This window comes from Anomalospiza imberbis, chromosome 6 (genome assembly GCF_031753505.1).
Source record: "Anomalospiza imberbis isolate Cuckoo-Finch-1a 21T00152 chromosome 6, ASM3175350v1, whole genome shotgun sequence".
NCBI classification, from domain to species: Eukaryota; Metazoa; Chordata; class Aves; order Passeriformes; family Viduidae; genus Anomalospiza; species Anomalospiza imberbis.
In genome coordinates, this window is record NC_089686.1 from 14,812,225 (window position 1) to 14,835,451 (window position 23,227).

Consider the following 23,227-nt stretch of genomic DNA (forward strand, 5'->3'; position numbering starts at 1 on the left):
TAGAAGAGACCTTTAAATGTTATCCGGTCTACCTGCTCTGCCATGGGCACCTTCATCAAATCAGGTTGCTCGGAGACCTATCCAGTCTGGCCAAATGTTTCCAGGGATAGGGCATCTACCACTTTTCATAAACAAAACTTTAAAATCTCTAAATACACTTTGGTTTTTGGTTGGGTTGTTTGGTTTTTTTTGTTGTTTTTTTTTTTTTTTTTTAATTGGATTTTTTTTTCTACTGACATTGTGGTTAGGAATTTGCAAGTGCACTGGGGAGACGAGGGTGCAAAGTTCAAATAGGTAGATGGGTCATCTCAGTGTGTGGAAGCAGAGTAAACTTTTACAATGGTATGAAATCCAAACTTTGGTTCAAATTCAAACATAGTAAGACAGGAACTGTTGGACTGGTTTTCTTTTAACTACTCTGGGATAAAAGTAATTCTGACAGAAACTCAAAAATAATCTCCCTTACCCTTGTTGTGTAATCACAATTACTGTAGCTTGAAGATGATGCATATGCAGTGTTGGAAACACACTGGATCCATCTGGACCGTAGCCGCAACAAACACAAGCACAGGGTTCATTTCAGATAAGGAGCCCTACACATGTGTACACACTGAGTATGCACTTGGGTTGTGCAGGAGCACAGACCTCCTAAAGGTAACCTGTGGCCATCACACATATTCTTGTTGTAGTGTAAACTGAAACCTTCATCCTCTCTTTAGGCCTCATTTTAGCTGGTCAGTAAACAAAAGCCAGCAGGAGCAGGAGAACCTTCAAACTGGTGAGTGGATATAGCAAAGCCTTTGACTTGAGCTCTGCTCTCTCTTACGACACCAATATATGGTGGTAATCTTTTCTTGAGTTGCTATTTCTACTGATGTTACAAGGATTATTTCCAGGAGTGCTAATTGCAGCAATTTATGAGATGCCTTCTGTGACTAACTCCATTCCTTGGTGAGACAGTACCACTGGCTTACCACAGTCCTTGGCAAACTACACTTTATCTTGGAATGTCATATAATATATGATCAAAGCAAAATGTATAGCTCCATCTGCTGTAAATACTTTGAATTGATTATTTTTCATTTCTTTTTTATGGTTGCTCTGTACCCTAGGGAACAGATTTATCACTCTGCTGATAGGTATTTTCTGCATGTTATCAAGAATCGACATACATATAGATTTATACATTGTAAAGTGGTATTTCTTGGTTCTCAGGCATAAATGAGCATTAACAAGGGTATATCTCAAGGACATTAGGAACTTCTGTTAACTGTTGTATGACAGAACTTTTGCATTGTGCCATTGCAGCTACTTGTGAAATTGCTCCCCTTTTTCAGTAAAAAAAACCCATCAGGTGAAGTCCCAGATTAACTGGAAAAAGGAAACCCTGCACACATTTTTAGAAAAGGCAGAAAGGAAGAGCCTTTCCCCCTTGCTCCTCTGGTTTCCTACTGGCACAAACCTGAAAGGAAACAGTGCAGTGCTGAGTTCTTCAAGGGCTAACATCATCAGTAAAACTGAGCAAAATTTTCCTTCTTGCTGCCCATGTTCAGGAGATGTTTTTAGTCACATCAAAGTCTTTTGTGACTCCCTCCTTTTTCTACTTTTGATGTATTTCTAAATTTATAGGAAAATTAATCACAGAATCCAAACCCATTGTAGGTTTGATGGCATCAAAAAAAGCCAAAAATTATTTCTAGAGGAGTTGGAAGCCAATTTTGGTTTAAAAATATTCTCTCTCTGTGAGGCATTCCAGAACAGCCAACAGAATTACAAGCTCAGAGTTGAATACAAATCTTGTGGTTGACATAAATTTTGTTCCCCTTTTTTTTTCAGCCACTGGTAGCTATATAGAGTCAAAAATGGATTTCTTTCCTAAGAGAACATTTATTTTTCTCCATCCTTCTTCCTTACCAGTGATTTAAATTTGTTTAGTTTCTTCAGTGATGTGTCACTGTGATAGAGACTGTAAGTAGAAGATGATGGAGGAGATCATTAGTCTGGAGAAATCCAAGAAAAAGCATGGAACTTTGCCTAGGAAATGTTGCCAGGAGAGAGAGGGTTCAGTTTCCAAACTACATCAGCTCATATCCTCATGTCAGTAATTTAAAGAGGTAAAAAAAAAAAAAAATATTACTGAAGTTTCTCTTGCGCTAAGGAAAATATCTTTGGAATTACAAAGTCTGGGTCACTGAAGTGGAAAAGCATGTCAATTTTTTTCTTTTTTAATGCATTTTAGGGTGAGACAAAGATTCATGCAACCTAACACCTTGTTAAAATCTAAGCTTCAGTTTTAGAAATGGAATCTTCTTTCTTTCTTCCAACTTCCTTCTCTATAATCATACCTGCAGCTTTTTCTCATAATAGCCTGCAGGTGTGTTATTCTTAGCAACGTGGTTTAAAATGTTTGCAACTGCTCTTTCCAGCAGTGATTCACAGCTATGACCTGGAAAACCTGGTAGCCAGACTGGGGGTTTCTTGAGAGGAAAGCCTCAAAGAAAAATTTCCCAAGTGGAGTGCAGAATAGACACATCCTTTCCTGGCCAGAAACTACAATGCAACACTTGAGCACGTATTTCCCCGCTATCTGCCAGCTTGTTTCAAAGTGTGTTACTGAACCAGTGTGTGACACGAGGCCAGAAGACATCGTGGCTGGTACCAACAGCAGGGAACAACAGAGGTCACCATTGTCTCGCAGGATGGAATCTCTTCAGAGCCCATTTTAGACCCTGGAGCCAAAATGCCTGGTTTCCACCAGTGGGATTGGACAGTTCTGTAGTATGAACAAAGACAATTCATCGTGACAAAGTGAGTTTTAATGTCAGTTTTTTCTGACCCAAACAGAATCTTTCTTTAATCTTAGTCAACAGAAAAAACCAGAAAAGCCTCCACTCCTCATCCCTTACTAATTTTTTTAAAAAGGGAGATAAATGTCTCTATTTTCTTCTTGTCTAACAACAGTTACCCTGTATAGTAAATATCAGTATTTATAGTACTAAAGATATGGGGAATGCTGTTACTTGGTACATTGTTACTTATTATTTTCCAGATTTTAATAGTTGGGTAGTGTGTCCTTTTCATCCCACAGCCTGTTTGCTTTGTTTTTATGGTTGGTCGTGTGGTTTTTTTACCAAACTCTCAATGCCAACCAGTTTGAAATATGTGGAATTTTCAGTTGCATCTCACATTGACGAGTTCATCTCACTTTAGAAATCTTTGTAAGAAATTTGTGTAATCAACATAAAAGTAAATTTTTAATTTGGGGTTAAACTCTGAAGGTTAGGTCTAATTACACAAATGTACATCAAATATCTTTTTCTTAGAATAGAGAACGGGTAGTGGGGACAAGATTGTAAGGAACAGCAGAGATTGTTTCCTGTACTTTTATATCAAAACCTCCTGTCAGCAGGCAGGCTCAAGGAGAAAGGAGCTGTGGAGAAAGACACCAAATTTTATAAGAAAATAACTTCCAGAATTCTCCTGGTATTTGTCTATTTTGTTTTCTAAGTATTCTGCTTGCTTTCTCTTTGAACCTACTTGAAATGGATAAAATTCATTCTTTAACCATGGCCTGGACTAAGGAGGGTTTCTTTCTGCTCTATATCATGTTAGAAGGAATCAAGAATGCCAATTTCCTTCAGTACTTCAGCTAAAATTGGAAAAATAGACCCATATGCTCTGACAGTTCCCACTGGGTAAGACTGAACAGCTGCTCTTCTTCCTCAGCTTTTGTCATGGGATATGATTATTCTTCCATCCATAAAAAAACAGAAGGATGCCCTTTCAATCCTATAAAAATACCCAGTACTGTAACATAATGGCAGGCATTAAAGAAGTTCTGCTCTAAAGAGCAGCAGAGGTTTGTGCCAAGAAAATACTTAATTTGATAATACCCCAGGCCTCTAAATCACTTTGAATCTGAAGTAATTTTATTCGGGTTGTTTTAAATTAATCTTAGTAGTCCTCCAGTCAGCTTTATCTTTTTCATACTGATTTTGCAGGCACACTTGTGTTACAATGGCAAGTCCCTGGTAGAGAGCAGATGGAAGGAGGAAGCCGGGTGTCCAGCAACAGATCTTCCACTGAAAACACACAGCCTTCCACACAACTTACAAGGGCAGTGGCTGGCCAGAAGTGGCATCACATTTGTGGTCATCTTCTTTGTCAGGCACCAAGGCCAATCACCATCCAGTCCTTGTGCAAGCACATGAGATCACAGGAGACTCTCACTTGGTCCTCTGGCCTAACACAAATGTAACTCATTCACCTCTGGCTGAAGGGTTTTGGTGGTGGCAAACCCTTACCATACACTAGCTGTTTGATTCCAGATATTCCAGGGCACTTCTAAAAATATTTAGCAGTAACATCTAGAAGATCAATGGAGTGTTGTCAAAGTACTGGAGTGAGACCAGTGCTCCAGCCAGGCAACAATCTGCCTCAAGCAGTGACAGGAGATGCTGCCTTGGGAGTCCACAAAACCCATCTACCTTCAGCTGTCCCTTCTTCTTCCACCTTCTGGGCCCTGCACCAGCAAAGACTAAAGGCTCCCTAATGGAAAATCAGAACCTTGCCTTTGGCAGGAAAGTGACTTCTTATGGAAACGGCCACCTGTGTGTGGAAAGGTGGGATTTTTGACAGAGAGCAGCTCAGCGCTGCTCTCTATCCGCATTGCCAAAAGGGATCACTTTTTTCCCCTAGGGCTTGCCGTGCGATAGAACAAGCCCATTCCCTCAGCTCCGTCTCTCCATGACCCGCAGCGGCACGAGGAGCGAGGCCGGGGCTCGGTCCCTCTCCAAGATGGCGGGCGCCGCCCTCGCCTCAGCGCCTCCGCGCGCGGCCGCCCCCGCCCCGGCGCGCGAGACCCGCCCGCCGCGGGCGCGGCCGGGCGCTCGCGCCGCTCCGGCGCGGGGGGGAGGGAGGGAGGGAGCGCGCACGCACGTGAGCGCCCGGAGGCTCTCCGGCAGTCGTTGTATCCCGCCGTGCCATTGGCCGCCTCGCGAACCTTTCACCTTTTACCCGGCTGCGGCCGCCAATCGCCTGCTTCCTCTCATAGCGTGGGGGGATGCAGAGCGTGCGGACTGCGCAGGGCGGAATTCTCGGAGCGGGGTTGCGCCGCGGGCGCTGGGCGGCCCCCGTTGGTACGGGCGGGAGGGGCGGGGGCGGCGCTCCGTTTGCGTAGCGCCGGCCGTAGCGCAGGGGCAAGGGAGGGAGGGGGAGGCCGTCCTGGGCCCAGGTGAATGGAGGGACCTGACAGCTGCGGGGACTGAGGCGGCGGCGGCGGGGAAATGGCGGCGGCGGGAGCACAATGAGACGCGGCCTGTAGTAGGGGGAAGCGCCGGGCTGGGTCCGGTCCGAGCAGGTAGGAGATGGCGCGCCGGGAGCTGCATGGCGGCCGAGCCCGGGTGTGTCGCGCCCGCTGGCCGCAGCTCCCGTGGCCCGGCGCCTCGACCAGCGGGGAGGGATGGCGGCGGCCCGTCCCTCCCTCCCGGGGCCCGGGCAGTGCTGCCCCGCCTCCGCCCCAGCGGCCGCCCGCGCCGACGCCCGGGCCCCGGGCTCGGCCTGGGCAGCTCCGCCGGCGCCGGCGGGGCCCGCACGGCTGGGCCGCGCTGCGGGCCCGCTCGGCTTTGTCTGTGAGCGGCGCCCCCCGGCAGCCGCGCCGGAGCCTCCCGGGGGCTCTGGGGCCCGCCGGCCGTGTCAGGGAAAACAGAAAAGGAGTTGAAACTCAGCAGTGCTGATGTTAAAGGCGATGTAAGAATGTCTTGGTTCTTCTTTGCTTCCTTTCCATCCTTTTCCAGGGCAAATTAAGGCAGCGTGATTAAAGGCAGACCTTCTGCTGTGTGAATGTGCGTTGGAAAGTGAAAGGTTAAAAGACATATATTTTTGCACAGGACTTTGTTGCTGTGTTAGGTAATATAGATGTAGCCCGCATGAGTAGAAAATGGGGGCTGATACTGATATCTGACCAAAAAATAAAAAGTACTTTTTGTGGGCATTATGCTTAATGAGAAATTAGTGTTCAATAAAAGTGACTCTCAAAGTGAATAGTGAATCTCGGTTAACTGCTGACAGTCTGGAGGATGTTTGGCACTTCAGATCAGCTTTGAGTATTTTTGATGTTAAGATTTTGGTCTTCAAGTTAGGTGGTTGGCTCAAGTGGTGAAAGTAGGTAGGTTGGAAGACTGTCTTCCGTTTTCTTTCTCTTAAAGTGGTAATGAAAACAGGTAACTTTGCAACACTCAGTTTGCCCTGATTTAGTGTGTTTTATGTGCTTTCTTTAAGCCACTCTGGATGCTCAGTTGAAGTGCTGACTGCACGTGCATGTTCTGTAGGTTGGGGGTGGTGTTTGTTTTAGCAAGTTCATACAGACACTAACTGAAATTAATTTCATAACTGTTTTCCTAAGTTCCTCTCTTAAGAGAGTCTTTCTTGTTGTCTATCTCCACACTGTGGTCTGTGAGCTTTGAAGATGCTACTAGCAGTTTTCAGCTGGAAGGTGCTTTTTTACATCTTTAATAACTGGATTGTTACTTTATTAATTGGTAGGGTTAAAAATATGTATATATTCATTCAGAAGTGTTGACCCTGAATTAGCTACTGCTGTTCTTCAAAGCATCTTGATAATACAGTTCTGTGAAAGTGGCAGGTCAGTACTTGGCAGCCACAAAGTGATTAATACGTGAATTAACAATTAATTGAGAAGGCAATGACATCAGTATGTCATGGTATAAACCCGGTCTCAGTCCATATGTTTAACATTAAATGCAATTTGGGTATTTTCTCTTTACCTCTCTTCTACTTTAGGAAGGTTGTATTAGGCTAAGAGAAGTCTAGATGGAAAATTGACTGGGGCTTTTCACATGAGGAAGGACGTATCAGTGAAGGGATAGCAAATATCACAAAGGGAGTCATGAAGAAAGTAGAAGAGGGAAGTGTTGATTTTTTTGCTTGTTTCTCCTGTTTTTGAAGGATTTCTGTATCCTACAGACTGAACACAGATGTGATACTCCTTTGCACTGTGTGTAACTGAAAAGACATGGTGCATCAGTCTATTGGGAATGCCAGAAGTTTATCAGACAGTTGAAACAATTAATTTGTAGTGAAATTCATCCAAGGGCCCAAGACCAAAAGTATCTTTTCAGTCTTGGGAAACACCAAGGTACTGGTCTGTGGAAGGTACCTCTGCCTGCCCTGCAATTTTACAGCTCCATACATGTCCTCCACTGGTTACTGGTAGGGGGAAGCCAACCAAGCTATTTTGTCTGTTATATTACACTAATGTTTTTCTTGAAGTTATGCTTTTTTTTTTTCTTTCTTTTTTAAAATACCTTGTTCATCTGTAGCATACAAATGGAAAAAACCTAAAACCTGCAGTTTAAAAACAGATGCATTTTCTTTTCTTTTTTTTTTATGTAGTCCATAGATGTTTCTCCTTTCCCACCTCAAAAATGTGCAAAGTACTTTGCCACTTTTTCAGCAAAGTGTATGGATTTGCTTCTGCGCAGGTGCTCAGAGTCTGAGTATCTCTGCCTGACCCATGTTGGCTCTCAGTATGAACTGACTAAATGTGCATTGATCTGTATTGAATGCAAATTACTGGCAAAACCAAATGAAAACACATCCATTCTTTAAAAAAGCGAGGAGTTATTTAACAAAATGGATAAAAGAGCTGAAGTAATTTGATTTTGTTTTAGATAAGCTCTAGAATATAAGTGAGAACAAAAATTCAGGAAGATTTTTGAAAAGGATTCTAGGGCTTTAGGGACAATGAGCGTTACAGTAAGTGCTAAGATTACAGACAGGTTTATTATTTTGGGACATAGGTTAATCAATTGATACCAAATTGGTTTTTGCCTTTTTTGCTTTTATATATTCTCTATAGTCTTTACACATATATATTTGTAGCTCTGTAGCCTATTATTGTATTTGTAGCTACTCCATTGGACAGAAAGACAAAAGAAATTCCCCAGCAGCTCCAAGCCCTGGGAGTCTAAGGTTCGGTCCTCAGGGAGCTGTGGTCAAAATGGCTTCTTGAGACACATTTTCATGAACAAAGTTTAGTTATTATCCTGGGGGACTTTCAGAAAAGAGTAGAACCAGGGGGGCATTGCCTCATCACCTATGTCTCTAAGTGGGGATTCTTGTAGGTTATGCTAATTTATAAACATACAAAAATTGTCTCTGCTTTATGTTTGTGTGCATCTTCAGCACTTTTCATCCAGCGTGTTGTGCACCACAAGGATCCTTTTAAAGGTAATGCCTTTTTATCACCTATGTCTGGCTCAGATTGTAGGGCCAGTGAAAAGGCATCACTATCAGGCAGCAGGAAGAACTTCAGAACATTCTGAGATGGGTTGTTCTGTTGTTCCATAATTCTCTCTGACCTTTTTCCCTCTCATGTGAGTAATACAAACTAGGGACTATGCTGAGCATGATGGCAGAACAGCTCCTTTGTCCTGGTGCCTGACTGTAACCAACCACTGGCCATCTATATCCCATCACCTTCATATGTTCAAGTAATTTCTTCAGACTGATAGCAGAAGTTTGGTTTTATTTATATAGATATTTTTAGGAAGTGCTACTTTTAAAGAAAGTAAAGGTATCTTTATAGCGTTGTTTAGAACAGGAGCTTCTATAAAATGTTTGGAATGTGCTTTTAGAATGCAATGTCCCGAAGGCTAAGAATAGTTGGGAGTAGATCAGAAAGCATGATTTTGCTTAACACCTTCCTTACATCTATTTTTTCATCCTTTAACCTTCTGTGAGTACCATATGCATTGTGATAAGCCAGAAGAGAAGAAACTTGATATATAGTAAAAACTAGAAGTTACTTTTTTAGCTGAAGTTGCAATCTCGGTTGACATTTCAAGTTTTGGTGTATTGACTGGGGATATAGTAGCTTTAAGACTGTTACTAAAATAAACATTCTAGAAGACTTAATCTAGAGAACAAAGTAGTGCCCACTTTAATCTGTGCCATGTTATTCTATTAGGTAAACTCTTGGTTTTGATAGTTCTTGCATGCTTATCTAGTAACATAATTTTTCAGGTTTGTGTGCAGAGCAGTGTATTTGGAATTCCCTTGTTATTTCTGCTCTATATTGCAGACTGCATTAGTTAAATCAGTTTTCCATTATATTTATTACCTTCAAAATAATACAGTCAAGAAACAGAGGACTGAAACTCCTGTCGAGGAATTTACTTGCATTGTTGCACAGCTGGAGGTGTTGAAAGGCTGTTCTCTGATGGGAAAGAGAAGAAAGAGCAATATTTTCTACTTTCTCCTGTTGTAAATTCTCCTGAATCCAATAGACTTCAGTACTGCTTGTTGTGGCCCTTCCTAGAAGTACAGTACACTTGTCAGTCTGTGATGTGTGTTTTGGTTGGCATGGGTGTTTCTAGTGAGTTCCTTCTTACCAAGACAAAAAATCAAGAGATCTCTCTTGATCTTTGCTAATGGTAGTAGAAAATCTTGGTTTGCTGTGCTTTCTTTTCTTTATGTCAGTGACTCAGTACTTCTGCAATGTAAGCTGGCAGGATCAGTTTCTGCCCATGTTTTAAATATTGTTATTCTTCATAAAGGATTAATTCCTTTGGGCTCATTGAATGAGCATGAGAGATCTGAGAAGCAGCAGGGTAGCTACTGACTTGAAGGATTGGTTGCTGGAAACAGAGTTTGGGACTGTTTTATCTGGCCTTGGGACTTTTTTGTTTTAAATATCAGTATCCTTGTGTTTTTTCATTTGTGCAAATGCACACACAAACATAAAAAACCCCAACCCCAAATGGATGTTTGAACCAACCCCTTATTGTTAGTTATTAAAACCTGATTTCTGGTGCCTGTCTCCTCTTTTGTATTCTGATTCTTGATAATTTGTCAAGCCATGTAGCAGCCTTTCCTCAGCTGAAAGACTAGTAAGTAGCTGGGTAGCAGTAAAGAAATTTGTCTTAAATATAAGAATTTAGGAGTTTTATTTTGGAAAACTGGAGTTTTAGGCCTGCCCACTTACTGATTGCATAAATCTCCTTTCCTTAGGAAGTGAGGCAAATACATTTTGCTTTTTAAGGTTAATTTGTTTGATTCCATTGAGGTTATTTGGCTATGCAAGCATGTCTGGGCTGGCTACCTTTGCAATTCATGTTTCTCTTTTGTTTCCAAAGTCTGCTTTGTTTCTGATCTAGACCAAGTTTCTTACAGCTTTCTGTGAACTGTTACTGGCCTTTTATGATATTTTTGCTTTTTTTTTTTTTTTTTTTTTTTTTTTTTTTTGTTCAAGCAGAAATGAATAAAAAAGGCTTAGCTATATAAAGGTGAAGTTGCCTTGTAGTTTGCAGTAAAAACTTTAGAGGTGATCTGAATTCTAGACAGCACTCAACCATAGAATGCCTAACTTCTCTCACTAAATTTTGGCAAGTTAATTCAGGTATTTTTGTTTTCACCTCCTCTTTTGAGTTTACCTTTCAAGTGCATAAATAAAAGCCATTTTCAGATATTTATATTCTACATACCTTAAAACATTTAAATGTATTTATTCTGACTTATTAACTGGGGTTTTATAAATTAATAATAATAATTGATAGTACATCTTCTTTATTCAGGATAGTAGTGGCCAGGATCAATCTTAAGGCATTTAATTCATCACTGAAGCTGTGTATTTCTGAGTAGGCAAACTTGTGCTTTTCTAGATCTTTATGGTCAATGGCTACTAGGCTTTTGTTTTTGGAAGACATAAAATGAAAGTGCTTACAATACAAGCATAAGTCGTGTCAGTTTTTTTTTTTAGTGACCCACAACCTTTGCCATCTTTCAACTAAAGTTAAATGCCTATATTGTCAACTTGCTACATAAAGTTGTTAAGGAATATGACCTCTGTTGAAATTTGTTTTGGGGGAAAAAATCTGTGCTTCTTCCTTCCCCCCCAGCTACTGAAGATAATTTTTCATGGTTCTAACTGTCCAACATAGTGCTATCTCAATGACCTCCAAGACTGTAGAAACAAAATTACTGTTGGAGATAGATAATGAGCATTAAAAAATATACTGGAAAATATATACAAAACAAAAATGCCCCAAACAAGCACACATTTAAACCTCTGTTTCTGCTGTGGTTTTTTTTTTGAGTCCCCAATATGATGTGTGTGTTTTTGTCATTTGTTCTTACTGCTTATACTTTCCTGTTTATGTGAAACAAAGTAAGAGGAAAATTGGAATATGAATGTTTTCTACCAGTTTAATGAACAGAGTCAGCATGAATGGCAGACACTAAGTGGGAAGTTACAGAAGCTTGTTACTGAGAGCCATGGGATTATCTTTGTATCTTTTTCATTATTTCTACAGTTACTGCCAGCAAGGTCTCATGGACTGCCTCACAATTTTTTACAACTTGTAAAAAAAGCGTGTGAGGAAAGATTTTCCTTTCTTCGTTTTTTCTAAAGAATATTGAACTCTGTCAGCATTAGCGTCAGGATTTCACTGACACTAAAGAGAGATAGCAAACTGTGACAGGGCAACAAGAAACTATCTGTATACTTTCAAAGATTATAAATCAAAAAATAAAAATATATCCAGGTATTTCCAGAAATGTATACCCAGTATGTCCATAGGTTTATATAGTGAATAGATAAGTTGATTTGTTTGCTGTGCAATCAGTCACAAAGGTTCTGAGTTAATTAAGTCTTCTGCTACAGAAGTGTGGCTGTACCACCTACTGAGCAATTTGAAAGCAACGGGTTTGAGGCATGATGGGTGATGAAGCTCTGGAGGAGAAAGTGTGTAGGTTTTAGGAAAGTAATGCATTTTTATCTTCAAGTATTTAATTGAAAGAATGCCAAAGACATTTATGAGCTCCCTGGGTCTTTGAAAGACGTATGATCAACTTCCAGGAGATGAGCAATTTTCCCTGTTGTAATCCTTGCATACTTAATGCTTTGTTATGTTGAAGTTAAGAAGTTAAACCTGCCTTAATTAATAGTAAGTTATCTGGAAAATGGTCTTCTAATGACTGTGTGTTGCCTAAACTGAATACAGGATAAGTTTTTAGTGACAAAATTAATGGTTCGTTGAAACTGTCTACTGACCAGTTGTTATCTCAGCTGATGAGGGTCTGCAAGGAATTATTGGAAGATATTAGGGCATGTAGTGACTGGCATAATGATGAAGCAGGTGCTGATTTCTGGCAAGCATTTGGAGTAGTGTGCCGCTAATGCTACAGATGTATACATTGCCAGCTATTAGGAGTTGTTAAAAACTTTTATCAGTTAACCTTACTGCAGTCTGCTGCCTGCAGGTGTTTTCTCTGGCACCATTTAAATAATTTTGGACTACACAGGAAGAAGTTTTGGGTTTGGAATTTTTATTGATCTTAGTGTAACACAGTTCAGCAGCAGTTGGCAAGAGAGAAGCTGATGTCTGATTTAAAATTGCACACTCAAAAACCTGTTGAATCTAATTTCCTTGTTTTCTGTAATGAAGGCGTTCAAGTGGCTATCAAAGTGGATGACAACCTCCTCCTCATGGCAGCTCTAATACTCCTCTGACCCATATCAACTACTTAATTCAGCTTGCTGAGCCTGTAGAAAACTTGCCTAGGTCAAGGAAAAAATACCACTTGGTTATATTTTCCTGAGCTATTTTTCTCCCAGAAAGTCAGACAAGTGTCAAAGCTGTTAGAGAACAGAAGGAGCAGTTGCAGTGTGGTTCCTTCACTGAGCATTAGGTTGTCATCAGATTGGATCTACAGTCACATGAAAACTAATCTGAAACTACTTCTTCTCACCAATTAATTGAAATAATTGTACCATGTTTTTCTCAACTTTGTTCTTTCTCACTTATTGTTAATAGCTGCTGTTATAAACAAGTGTGTTATGATAGTAGTTTTGTGGGTTTGTGTATAAAAATCAGCTGTGGTAAATCCAATTCTGAGATATGAACAACTTTTAATAAAAGTAGCTATAATCATAATCAAAATGGAACACTTAGACTAGCTATTGACTTGGAAAATTCACATCTGAAGTCATGCCTAGTTTAAAACCTCTCATTTTTAGCTAGTGGTAATTTGTAGTTGTGACTCCATAGTTAGGAATCTGTATAAGAAATTACTTAAAATTCTAGGACTTATTTTCCCTTTTGCCTCAAATGTAGTGAGTATCTGTTTTGAGACACTAATACAATTAGATACAAATCAATGACTTAATAAATTCAAGTTATTGAATTTTATTTAAAATGAATATTTTCCTCTATCCAGTTTTCCATTCTTATGAAAGTGGTGGGGTGAGATTTTTTTTAAATTATATGTTCAAGATCTTGGGTATAATTTATTATCTTTAAATGCTCTTCAAAACTCAGTGTTTCCATTTTGATGAGGGAAGGGGAAATCATTGTCATAATTTAAAAGAAACAAAGCCTCTGAAGCCAACCATCATTGTCCGCAAACAAAACCAAACAACGCTCTAGTTTGTTTACCATGAACATGGTAGAGATTTGTAATCACTTAATTGAAATCAGAGCCTTAGGACTCCACACTATCCAGAGCAGAATTGGCTGTGTAATTATGTGGGAAGTTCAAAAGTAACAAGTTAGAGGTTGAGAGAGTTGGGTTCCCTTTGCAAATGAGGAAAACTTTGTTGTTTTGTTTTTTCCCCCCCTTGAGTAAGATGTTTCTCCCCGCCCCATAAATTTGCCTTCAGAGTAGAGTTAGGGGTGGGCTCAGGCTATACAGATTTTCCAAACCGTGGTTTTTTGTTTTTCTCCATAGGCTAAACTCAATTTTATGTTAAAAATTGACTGCAGTTTTTGTTAAACATGTAACTGAATGGTGATACCATGCTCTGTGGTAGTTGGATATCATAGATGGATATATTAGCTCTTTAAGTAAGAATGTCCAAAATGTAAACAATGTGCTTTTCAGTGTTATGAGTTGAGCAGTTAAGTGGGCTAAACTCTTGTATCCTGTTGGATTTAAAAGGTAAACAATGTTTAAAAATTCTAGTTTAGTGGCATACTTCAGGAATATTGTTTGAGTGTTTGTGTAATTTTCATATGAAGTAGTAGCCAATGCTTAAGACCAGGAGTATTTTCAATTAATATTAAAATACTGTCAAGATAGTTAATTAAAAAGAGAAAATGAGAAAACTTCAGATTATTAAAAAAAAATTGCATTCTAATTAGGGGTACATGATCACAGAAGTGCTGCTTAGAACAGCAAAATTTTTTTCCTGTTAGGCACCTGAGGAGCATTGGCTGTATCTTGGGCTCTAGTTTGACATGCATTTTAGATGGCATTTCTGCCTAGAAAAAAAAAAAAAAAAAACCAAAAAAACCCCCCACTTTTTCCCCCCAGGTCCTGGTATTTGTTGTTAAACTTCATTGGAGGAAGCATTTCTCAAGTTTTATGGTAAAGTGAATTAACAAGACTAATTCATCTAAGAAACAATTTATTGTGTGATTTCTTTCATTCTGTTATGGTCTGACTCAGCTGTGGTCACAGATGAGTTGGAGAAGTTGTGGAGGCAGCAGGTAGATGGGAGCGAGGGTCAGAGTGATGCTTTGGGTGTGTAACTGTGCTGTACTAAATGCACGGTAAGCTGTGACCAGGAAGCCTTTATTATACAGTGTTTTGTCTTGCTGCTGAGGGAAAATAAAAAAAATGATAAAATGAAAATAATCTTTCCTGTGCTTTGTTTACATCAGAAATTTATTTTTTCTCTGATTGTTTTAGAAAAAATTGACTGTACAACCAGCTACGGATTTTTATAAGCATATTTGAGAAAGCTAAAGTGAAATACTGATCTGGTGAAATGATGGGATGTAAAACCTCTGCACATGCCACGTGCTTAATCCTACTAAAAGAGGAGTAATAAGGTCACTCTTCTCAGTGACAGCTTGCTCATAAGGATTTAAGGCACTTTTCCTTTTCAATGTACTTCATTGCTTTAGTTAATTAGTCTCAGTTTCTCTAACATCTTGTCTGCAACAAGGTCTAACTTAAAATTTTTTAACTTAAAATTTTAAAGGTATGTGATTTTTATTTCAAAACTACTTTCCTATTATGAGTCTTAGAGGCCTAGATGTTTTTTTTTTGGTTTTTTTTTGCTTTAGTGGTTTGGTGGTTTTTTTTCACCAGTCTTAGTATGTATTTGAAGTAGCTTGAATTGCAAATTAGGAAATTATGAAAAAGGTAATTCATTAAAATCATTACTTAAAGAGAAGTGAGCTACTTCCTGTTCAGGGTTGAGAAGGCAGTGCTGAGGAAGAAGAGGGAAATCTCCATTGAAAGTTAGGCATGTAATCTGCTTAAGTCATTCTGGAAATCATCAATTATCTGCCTCTTTAGGCATCTTAATGCATGTATGTATGCCTACTCAAATAAGCTGCTCATTAACTGATGAAAGCAAATGATTAGTCAATGAAATTGAAAGTCACTTGTATTTAAATATTTATTCTGAATACTTTCAACTTTTATTATTATAAATGTAATATATATTTGCATTAATTGAGTTATAAATCCTTTCCAAATACAGTATAGTATGCAGGGGGAAAGTTGTTCTACATAATTCAGTAAAACAATTATTAAGGATAATGGTGTGATTACTTCAATGTTGATGGCTGTGATGCTATTCTAATTAGTCTGATGCCTGTGTTGTGAATCAGCCTAAATGATATCAGTATGGATGCAGTTGTTTCTGAGGAAAACTATAAGAACAATGTAAGTTCCCAAATAATAGGGTAGTTTTGTAATAACCCTAGATGTAAGCTAGGTGTTTACCAGTATACATCAAAACTGGGGATGTTAATGCCTCTGATTTAATTGGACTTGCTGTATTGGCATGTAAATGGTGGAGTAATTGACTTTAAAATGCTTGATTATTCCTTGTTAAAGAAATTATTTGGCATATAAAGACTTTTAGTAAGGTTTAGGGTTTGTTGTGTTTTTTTTCTTTTTTTTTTTTCTTTTTTTAAAATCTGAAATATCTCTGCTTTTCCAAATCCTTGATTGCATTCATGTCACTTTTGGTTTGCTTCTAGAAACTTGCAACTTTCCTTTAATTCCCTCATAACTGGGTTGAGTTCTTTGTCACTTGCATGCTCCCAGTGCTTCTTTTGATTCAGCCAGTCTGACTGTGTTTATTACAGCTGCCCTTCACCTCTGTGCTGCTTCATGGATGTCTTCAGAGAGTCTGGGTTTGATTGACCTCTGGAGAAACATAGTCTGACCTGCTGGAATTGGTCATCTGGAGGCTACTGTGAGAATAAATGAGTGTAAGAAAGTACTCTTAATGCAGTACTCATCATTAAGTGAAAGAATTGATGTGTGTGCAGAGCTGCCCAGACTGGAGGAGTGGTACAGTGATAACTGCAAGAGATTGTATGGGAATTTGAGTTTTGTTTCCCCCATTCAGAATGGTGGAGATGTGTTCTACTGCTCATCTCATTCTTCTGTCCTTTCCAGGTCATTTCTTGTCAGTCACCAGGAATGTACCTGCCAGACTGTTACTGTTTTCTTCTGATAGGTGTTTAAATATATCCAGAGTAGACGCTGAGCACAGCAGCAGCAGAAAGGGGAGGTAGTCCAGGCTCTGCCAATGCAGCTGCCAGTCAGCCTCACAGAATTTGGCTGCATTTTTTTCTGAAAATTGAGAACTATTGAATTAAGAAAACATCTCAAGAGTTTTTGCTCATAGTTGCTTGATGTTGGCTACTTAATGTTGCTGCAATCAAGCTACTGTACTTCTGGTAATTAGATGATACCAGGCATAATAATTGGTGGTTTGGCAACATTGATGCAAACTACAACTAATGTGGTAAGAAGAGGAAGGAACTCTTGCTTTGTATTTTCTATTTTTTGATAACCAGGATTTGTGGAGCTGGTAATACTGAATAAAGCAAAATCTGCTGTGTTGTTTTTAGACAAGAGTCTCTACTCAAACTTGTATGTTTGTGTTCTGCTCTGAAAATGCAGTTCACAACTGACTGAGTTACAGGACTGTCTGTTTTTGTATTACAGAAGAAAGGAACTATCTTCAACTGATGGCTGTGGACTAGGGTTGTGTACATATGTGTGTCTTCTTTAATGTAACATTGTGTCAATAATACAAACAGGGACTGGAACTGAAACGAATATAGGAATATATTAATTCTGAGTTGTGCTGAGCAGAGAGCTAATTGACAGGTTATTGAAACTAGGGCTTTAGTATGATATTAACTAGTTATATTGCTTCCAGAGCCCAACATAGTGTCAGAAACCCTCAACTGCACCATTTATGGGGATTTAATGCCTTTAAAACATTATTTCTCAGGCCTGAGTAATTTTAGATAATAATATAAAAAACGGAATTAACAATAATTTCATTTCTCTTTCCTTCTAAATTGCCTCCATAATCATTAAATGAGTATTCAGTAAATACTGTATCCAGTAAACCACAACTTCTTTAATGTCTGGAGCAATCCTGTCATTTGCATATCGGGGAATGCTTTTGTATATATGCAGGAATAGCTCTCACTCCATTCTGGAAAATGAAAGGTTAAAAGTTACCTCCACCTTCATGCCTCTCTACCTTTTTGATTGTTGTAGCAAAACAGCTTATTTCAGGTTTTGAAGCTTTTGTTACTGTTCAGCAAGGAGGAACAACTTGGATTTTTTTTTAACCCACATAGTTAAGAACATCCATCACTATATGTTATGAGCAGACCTAATGTGGAAAATTGGAGTAATGCTGCAGTGAACTATAATCTACATTTGACATTAGGGAAAGATACCTATGAATATACATTTAGAGAACTCTCTCAAGGATACCTATTTTATCTCAATTTATTCTTTTTCTTCTTGAATTTGTCCTGCTACTGTGGAAGATTGATGGATGAATCAGGAATGGGTCTGATTTGGATCTCTGCACTGCAAAGTTTAGTGGTGCTTTGTTGCAACAGGATTGGAGCTAAGGGACCTTCATGAACTGGTTAAACCACCTCCTCTGCTAGCAGTGAAGTATGTTTGACCTTGTTCCAGCTTTCATGGTTGATCATAATATGAAAAGATTTCTGAGAAGGAAAGAAAATACAAAGCTTCTCAGTCAATATTTAGATGCCTATGACCCCACATTGGGGAAAAGAAACTGTCCACAATGCATTTTGTGGATCTTAAATATTTTTATTTTTCAAATTCCGTTGGGATTCCATATTTACTCCTAAACCTAAGAATTTAATTTAAGACATCTATTAAAAAAAGAAGCTTTAATTGAAGATAAAAACTTTAGAGTTACTTAGCACAAGAGGAAGTCCTCAAGTCTGTGCAAATCGTTCCAGTTTTTTTATACCAATAGCTCAGGACTGACAGTACACAGAACAAACATGTCTTATCTCGTAGGTATTTTTTACCACTTTATCTTAAATAAGGACTTCAGCTCTTCTGTCACTACCTTTTTACCAAGTAAATTGTTGAATATTTTTGATTCAGTTTCAGTATTGTGTCAGTTGTTCTGGAAGGTCAACAGTGCTACAGATAACCTGTGATACGAAATTGCTACATGAGGCTTGAAGCATTATACTGGTAAAATGTAATATTTATGGCTTCTCACCACTTTTGAACCCCAAACAGTATGCAAATGTTTGCTTTATTGGACAATATTGAAAAATAAAGATTGCATTTAAAGATAAAAGTTGTTAATTGATAAAAGCTGCTGAAGTCTTATATTAGTTTAACTGTAAAGAATGAGAAGGAATGCTCATGTTCTAGTCCAAGAACATGTATTTACACAGAGGGAAATAACTATATCTTCTCCACTTTGGAATTAAGTCAGATCATTTTACATGATGCACATTTTTTCTGCTCATATCTTGTGTGAGAGCCCTTGCAACGCTCTTGGTTTGCCACAGAGCATTTTCATAGGACTGTAGAATGCCATATAATTTAGGGAAAAGATTCCTAAAATCCAGCTATCAATGTAAGACTCCTCAGTCCACAGAAAACCATGTCCATAAGTGCCATGTCTACACATTTTGTTGAGCACCTCCAGGGGTGTTGACTAAATCTGGGTAGCATCTTCACTTTTACATATTGTTACATATTCCAAAAGAAAAACAAAGACAAACCCAACAACAAGCAAACAAAAAAACAAAACAAAAAAGAACAACCTAGTGGGCCTGTGGAAATGTCTTGGAAGTTATTCACATATTTTCCTTCAGTAAAATAATCAAGTATGTTTTTGGGTTGTTGCAGGTTTTTTTTCCTCTCCTCTGGTGAAATCTGTGACAGCTGAGTAGCTTTGAATGTCTTCTAAATTTGGGAGGAAAACAGTTTCTTTGTCCTACATATTTTTATCAATTTAATACTAACTTCATCCCAGCTTCACATTAAAGAAAATTTCAGTAGTGTGCCTATTTGCTTCAGGGAAAGGCCATGTGAAGCCAAGTAGTTTAACTGGTGAGAAGTTGTTCTTTCTTAGGATGAAATTAAAAACAACAAAGCATAAAATGTGGAGTAAATATTGTGCTACCCAACATATAGTACACATTTTAAGGTTGCGCTAGGAAGAGTTGGTTTGATTCACCGTTGATGATAAATACTTTTTTGCTTGTTTTTTTGGTTGGTGTTTTTTTGAAACTAGGGCTAAAATTTGAGCACTGGCTCTTGGGTGGTACATAAATTGATATGGCTGACTGCAGTAGATGTGAACTCTCGTTTTAGAATTGGTAGACGTTTTAGAGCTTGATTTACAATCCAAGTGTCTGCTGGCCTTGCATCGTACAATTGATGACTTCAGAGAAAGCCTTTTGTAAAGTAGGGAACTTAGTAATTTTGGATGTTGTGGCGCAGTGGTAACAGTGAACTGTTGAATACCCATGTTTTGAGGAGCTTGACTTTCAGCCCCATGCAGAGAAAGGGTTTATGTTTATGTAAATAATGGGATTGAAGTCTCCACATGGGATTATATTCAGGGGACAGCTGCTGCTTTTACTTATCCAAAGCAAGAGTAATTAATGCTTTGGAACTGTACTTGCCTCACAGCTTGCCCCCAAATTGGGGAAGAGAGAAATCCCTGCTCTAATGTCTGCTTAATTGCCTTCCTGTAGAAAGTCAGAAGTGCCTGAAAAGCTTGAACATAACCTTTAAATTAACTAAATCATCACAAGAAAATAATTTGGTACCCAAGTAAATGACCAAATGATAAATAAAATAAATTCACAGATATGGTCAGTTATCCCTACTTGTGATACTGATATTATAGTTACCCATAAATTAGACACGGAGCTACAATTTTCCTGTGCAGTAAAAAACTCTCAAATATATGGCATAATTTAATTCTAATTGCTGTTAAAACTAATAAATGTGTTTCAGACTGTTTGTATAGTTCAGATTTTTTACATTTAGAGAGGTGTATGTCTTGAGTATAATTTTTTTTCCCTGACTTCGATGAAGGCTTAGGTCCTTGGATGTCAAAGAGTACTTTGCTTTCAAATTAATTTGAGGCAGTAGGGAGTTTGTACTATGGTTTCTGATGTAATTTTATTGTTTGTACCATAATAAACCAATGAAAAATAGTTGAAATATTAAGTTGCTGGAATAATGAAAAGAAGAAGATGATAAGTCCTGTTCTGTCGTCATCCCTTCTCCCTGTCCTCAGCATCTGGGACCAGCTGTGATTATCGAGGCAGGATGCTAGCCCAGATGTACTTTTTCTTCCCAGTCATAAATGCAGTTTTTTACCTTACCCCCTAAAGATCATGCAGGACTTTGTTCGTGCTGGAATTCAGTTGTATTTGCCTAAAGATTATTCAGTAAATAAACAATGTGATTAGAGAGTCCAGTTTGCATAGAACTTACTATGAAATAACTTCATTTTGAAGTTGTTAGCATTTTGAATAATGATTTAATTGCTCTAGGGACTAGTTGTTTAATTTCAATTGGTCAAAAATGTTGAAGAGCAAGAATCTTGGTAGTCTTTCAGATTCAGCCTGTTGCTTATAGTATGACAGCAAGTGTTCTACTGTAAATTTAAGTTCTCCTTTTTTAGTAGTAAGTTAGGTATCATATGAATGTGATTATTTTCAAGGACTGAATTACGAACACACAAAATAAAAATAAAACCTGTTGATATATTCTGCATTCTCTGATATCTTTGGATACTTAGTTTTTGCATTAGTAGTGTTTCAGTAGCAAATAGCCAAGATACTTGAAGATCTTGGCTGAGATTTGCAGAAGTAGCTTGTGGTTGCTTGCAGATTTCTGGAGTGCTGGAGATTTGCAGAAGTGCCTGCTGTGTCACTTCTTGGATGCTTCTCTTGATGTCTTTTTAGGAACTGATTTTTATTATGTTAGTGCTTTGAGTATTCGTTGTGTTTGTGGTGTGTTTCACAGTTAGACACTGAGTATCTGCTTATCTTAGAACTCTTTCCTTCTACCTGTTGATAAAATACATGAATATTGAGCTCTTAAAGGGTGTCATTTAAAAAAAGGGGGAAGCCTTGCTGTTTCATAGAAGACATTGACATTCCTTAAAATTAGGTTTCTAAAATGTCGCTAATTTTTCCTTTTTGTGTTTTTTACTTGTTTTTAACAAGATCCTCAGAAACTATAGATCAAAATAAAACCTTTTTATTTTTTTTTAAAATGTGGTATAACGTATCTTGCCGCCTGTGGCTGCAGCATGGGGGTTGTTCAGCGCCGGGCAGCCCCGGCGGTGCCGCTGTCCCGAGGGCTGTCGCCAGTGGCAGGTGCCCGTGGCCGCCGGGGAAGCATCGCACCAGGCTTAGTCTGGGTGGGTGCACCAGCGCCATTTAGATGCTAATGTGACAGACGCTGCTGTTTTGTGCTAGACCTTGACCGCATCTCGGGAATGTGGCCTGTCTGGTTTTAGGTTGGCATTCAAGCGGCCTACTGTAAATCCTGCCCGCCGATCCATTGATTCAGGCCCAGGTCTTCTGGCTTCCGTGTGCCGAAGGAAGCGGTTGTGCTGGTGGAGAATTAGATTTATACACTTTTTTTGGTTCTCAGATCTTACCTGCTGGTCTCTATGCTTTGTGTTTGCCATCTGCGATTTGGCAGTAAAGTAAATTTGCTCTGTTAAGCCACACATGCGTCAGTAGCTTTTCTGACGAGGGTTGAACCTTTCTTTCCGTTCAAGTTTGCTTTTTGCTGGGGTATCCAAATGCTGCATTGTTCCCTTCAGCTTTTCTTGCAAATATATAGAGAGTGGAGTGTACTTCTATATTTTTACCACGAATGTGGCAGTTTTCTGTTATTCGGTTATTTTCTGGTTCAATGGAATATATATTCTGATTCATGTTTAGAGGCAGTGAATAAATGAATAACCTAGACATAATAGGAACATGCTGTAATAAATCTAAGTTCTGCTTACTACATCTTAGAAGCAATTTGCTGTATTTTGTGCTGAAAATAAAGGATATATTTATGTATGCTGCAAACACAAATTTTAAATGTAGCCCAGGGAATTCATTTTTTTGTCAGTCTATTTTGTACATGAATGCAGTATCCATCAGATTTTCTGTGCTGCATTCCTTTTGTATTCTTGTAAAATAAAATAACAACTGTTTACTTTGTTTTCTGGAAAAACATACATTCTTTCAGATCTCTCTCTTGAATGTGTTGAATAATAATTTTCTTCTGGATTTCCCTACCATGTTAAAAATGAAACATGTATGGAGCACAGGGGAGAAAAGCTGTGAATCTAGTTGGCCTTAGCTAGCCATTACTTTAGCAGATAAAACAAAACATGCAAATATCTCCTGAGCACTTAAGGCTGATCTTTCAGACATTGACTGTATCCCTAGCCAAAAAGGGACATATGATAGTTAGATTTTGAAGGACCATGTGCTCTTGCTACAGAGCTGTGTATTAAAATGCAAGAAAGCAGACTACCACATGGCACAGTTGATTTTAATGGCAGTTCATGGTAAAATGCTCTCTCTTTATGTTGCCTTTTAGGTTACCTAGGGTGAAACAAAATTACAGGATTGGAAACTCTGGAAAAGCTCAGCATCAGCATTTGAGGTAAAAATGAACATACTGAACTAATCTTGGGAGTGTCCTCTTTGTTAACTTTATGGAATTGATTGGAGGAGAAATTTTCATCAAGATCCATTTTGTGTTTAAGTTTTCAGTATTGATTTAAAAAAATTGGACTTCACAATCTCTTTTTAGGTCTGGCAAAACTCACACTTTAGGTGTATATATTGTGCAAATTTTTTTATTTGATAGCTTTAAGAACATTCTAGATCTG

At 38.6% G+C, this 23,227-nt stretch overlaps 1 protein-coding gene and 1 long non-coding RNA gene across 6 annotated transcripts in view; one reads left to right on the top strand and one right to left on the bottom strand.

Annotated features, from left to right (window-relative positions):
• Positions 1-3,508: 3,508 nt before the first annotated feature.
• LOC137475321 (uncharacterized) lies at positions 3,509-4,780 on the bottom strand. Its single transcript, XR_010999816.1, has 2 exons — positions 4,686-4,780; positions 3,509-4,608 (listed from the first exon to the last, which is right to left on the bottom strand). It is a non-coding gene; the product is annotated as an uncharacterized lncRNA (long non-coding RNA).
• A 241-nt stretch (positions 4,781-5,021) lies between these two features.
• Positions 5,022-23,227, top strand: part of DICER1 (dicer 1, ribonuclease III) — a 60,987-nt gene continuing 42,781 nt past the window's right edge. The window contains exons 1-2 of one of the 5 annotated variants that reach the window (XM_068192505.1): positions 5,022-5,138; positions 22,933-22,998. The gene's annotated coding sequence lies outside the window, so the exon portion shown is untranslated. Of the gene's footprint in view, positions 5,139-5,182; positions 5,360-22,932; positions 22,999-23,227 lie in introns of those variants that run through there. The other 4 variants (XM_068192502.1, XM_068192504.1, XM_068192507.1 and 1 more) reach the window with 4 other exon arrangements.